The sequence below is a fragment of the Acipenser ruthenus genome, chromosome 17 (genome assembly GCF_902713425.1).
Source record: "Acipenser ruthenus chromosome 17, fAciRut3.2 maternal haplotype, whole genome shotgun sequence".
NCBI classification, from domain to species: Eukaryota; Metazoa; Chordata; class Actinopteri; order Acipenseriformes; family Acipenseridae; genus Acipenser; species Acipenser ruthenus.
In genome coordinates, this window is record NC_081205.1 from 31,260,368 (window position 1) to 31,263,967 (window position 3,600).

Consider the following 3,600-nt stretch of genomic DNA (forward strand, 5'->3'; position numbering starts at 1 on the left):
TCAAGTGTAAAACATTGTAAAGCATATATAACCCGTTTGAATGTATTTTATACTGTCATTTAGCATTTATAATGCCTGCACAAAAAATATTCAGTTTATTTTAAAAGCGATACTGTTGACGGCAGGTAAAATAGTCTGTCCTGACAGGAATGCCATGTTTTGACACAGATTTTTCTTTCTTTCTTTTGTATCGCTTTTCTACCGATGTACATAATTGATGGTGTTATGCATATTAATGTGACTGGATAATTGTGATTGTTTTACACAGGAAGTAGGTCTTTTTGTAATACTGTACCTGTCATATGCTGGTAAACGATCTTTTTGTTTTCTCCAAAATGATACGGCTGACTGCAGAAGGAGAAAGCTGGCATTTATTATGTGTGGAAAAGGCTTGAGGAATCCACAGTACAGTAATGAGGGCGCTTCATTCTACCCTGAGCTAGGAATTATGTTTTTTTTTTTTCCTCCAGCACCCAGGACTTTTGTGCATGCGTCTGTAAGATGTGCATTGTTCACCATATCCGGAGATTAGCCACCATCAGGCTTTATCCGCTGCCACGTTTTGTTTGACGTTGAACCTAAGAGGCCGGCGCGCACAGGAGAATGGCTTCGCATGACAGATCAATTCATTATCAAATCGCTTGACTGCTGCCTTTGCAATGGGAGGCCACCTGAGCATTTCAGCGCTGACCTGCTCTTGGCTCTCATTGTTCACACCTGTTCGAGGTGTTCCCCCTGCACTGCCTGTATGCTTTGGAAGCTGTCAGTGATGAATTAGATGCCAGGCAGCTGAAATGAAAGGCTGTGCGGTAAACAGAGCATGGAAAACAATGAGGAAAGGGGTGTGCCAATAATTAAGATCTCATTAAAGATGTTTTGAGCGCAACTGGTATTCATTGTTAATTCCAATAAGATTTGCTGCCCTCCTTACAAAATTGAATCACATTTTAATCTACCAAGCACAAGAGAGATAGGAATAATATGCCACACCGGTGTCACTACGGAATACACAACAACCTTCTGTGCGTAACGCAGAGGTGAAAAGTAAGCAGGTACGGCCCGGTACTGTGTACCGGCAAAACATTTTGTCAAGATACTTATATTTCGACTTATCAAAACGATTGTTTAGGCTACATTATTTTGTCTTTGTATTTTACGTCCTTTCCCGCCTCCCGGCTTCTTCTTGCTGTTCGGTTATTATTGAAGTTTATGTTTCAGAACTCGAAGTCACTCAGGTCCCGCTCACGTGACTTAGGACGACAGAGGGGTGATCGCCATGGTAACCATCACTCCTGCAGCTTGCAACGCTGACTGTGAAAGGTATTTCATACCTGTCAACATTGAGTTTTCAAAATAAGGGAGCTTTTGTAAACTGAAATATTCTAAAACAAAAGCGTACAACTATTCCACTTTATTATTTGGTAGAATGGTAGCCTGTGATAACAACCATGGGATGCTTCACAATCGAAACGAACTATAGGTCTAAAAAACTAACAGCACTCGGAAGTAAACATAGTAATTTTGTTCATATTCTGGGGCAACAAGTAGAGCAAAAACAGCCTTTGTCCCGGTCAGAAACAGTACTTTTTATTTATTTTTTTATTTTTTTAAGTAGGTTACAAACTGCATCGTGTGCTCAAGATAATAGCAGAGTAATGTATTTGGTTGTGTTAGCGTCATTCAAAAATAAAATAAACAATCTTATGGGTTATTTGTTTAATCATTCTGATTATGTGTTTATCACGTTTAAATGGTAATACTGGTAGCTGATTCTATTTAATCTGGCTTTTTGTACATTTAACATGTTTTGATATGACAATATAAAGAAAATAATTCATTGTTATTATCTCCAATAAATACACCCGATCTTTTATTTATTTTGTACTATTATTGTGCTAAATATTGTTATTTTAATGGCTTCGGAGTTGGTACGGCTTCAGTGAATTTAAGAGAAAAAAGAACGCCCCAGTTTTTCACTGCAAATCTGTAACCCTAATTACATGAACAGTGCGAGAAACTAAAGCTCTGATATAGATGTACAGATAAACATACATTGCAGTATAGGCAACCCAGCTATAATCCTGCCACTGGGATACAATTCCATAAAACAATGACAGGATTATAGTGGGGGTGCCTGTATCTGTATGTATGTCATTTACATTATAGCTGTATTTCAAGAACCGCTCGTTCAACTGGGCTAAAGATGGGTAGAATTCACTTTTCAGTTCTGGTATGTGATCGGTTTGGGCTAATAAAGTGTGTGTCTTCAGAACGTGTTTCATACGATTCAGGGAAAGATATTTTGTATTACAAACGGTTCTCACATATGTAATGCATACGTCTTGGGAAACACTTCTATTTTGTTTATCTGTCAAATAGTTTTGATTGTGCGCAGACAAGCAATGCGAATCAAGAGGTTAAACATCGTGCATTGTCTCTGTATAATTCCAGCAACCCATGCAAGGAATCACGTTAAAAATATGTTTGAAATGATTAAACAATAATTAGATTAATATATTTGTATTGCCACAAGATGGCAGTATCAACAAATCTGTGTAACTGTGGTTTACTGTGGTCTTCTCAATACATGTGTTTGTATCACTTCAGTTTGTAGAATTCTAGATCTGCACGTGCCTTAATGTCAAATAATATAAAAATATCTAAAATAGCAAAGTTGTACAATCGCACATGTTTGATGTGTGTTTAACAAAGTTGAATGTATTCTAAGGAAAATCTGTGCTGATAAAACAGTCTAATTTTAATTGAGGCCATGCTAAAGCAAAATATGTATTAAGCAGCTTTGCAAGAATTTGCCAAAGCTAAATAAAAAATGTTAAGTTGCTTACATGGAAAATTATATTTCCTCGGCGAAGATAATGATGTTTTTCTACCTTCTTTCAGTCTGCGAAGGATCAAAAAATGAATTACTAAATAAACTATACAAATTAAATTCTTTCTTCAAATGAAACATTAGAGGCTTAACAAAAACACCAGCTTGGAGTTTGCAAGTGCATGGTAATCTACAGTGTTTCCACAGTCAACATGCGCTGCCTCCAATTAGGCCTCTGTTGATCTTCCTAATCCATCCATTTGTTTTGGTTGCTCGAAAGAGAGTTCTATCAAAATGAAACATCAACATCAGCATTTCATTTATTTTGTATCTAAATAAATGTTTAAATTTCAGGATCAGTCATCGGAATTGAAACAATCGGCATGGCGTGCTCAGCACAAGTCCCTGGGAGCTTGCTTGTTTTCTTTGCTCAGGCATTAAGGATTTTCTGAATTTCAGCGTCTAACTCGATAAGTGTTGAGCTATGGAGCCCCCAGTCCCACAGTCTGCCTTTGTGTTATTTTGAAACGTGCTATTAACTTGGCATTTTAATAAACCTTGTTTTTATTTTCTTTGATTAAGAGCACATTGGATTTTGCCTTGGCCAGGACTTTGAATCTGTGGTCTTTCGTGGTCTTTCCTTTGTGGTCTTCGGAACTCCTCAGTAGCAGGGGCCTGAGGGAAGCTGGGCAGGGCTCTCCCGTGGCGATATGACCTGCCCGTGCCTCTCTCAAGGCAATGTTAATCACACTAACAATTCTGACCCTTCA

At 37.9% G+C, this 3,600-nt stretch overlaps 1 long non-coding RNA gene across 1 annotated transcript; it reads left to right on the forward strand.

The window, feature by feature from the left end:
* The first annotated feature begins 947 nt into the window (after nt 1-947).
* On the forward strand, nt 948-3,242 carry LOC131697987 (uncharacterized). Its single transcript, XR_009307597.1, has 3 exons — nt 948-1,052; nt 1,219-1,320; nt 3,185-3,242. It is a non-coding gene; the product is annotated as an uncharacterized LOC131697987 (long non-coding RNA).
* Nucleotides 3,243-3,600: the final 358 nt, after the last annotated feature.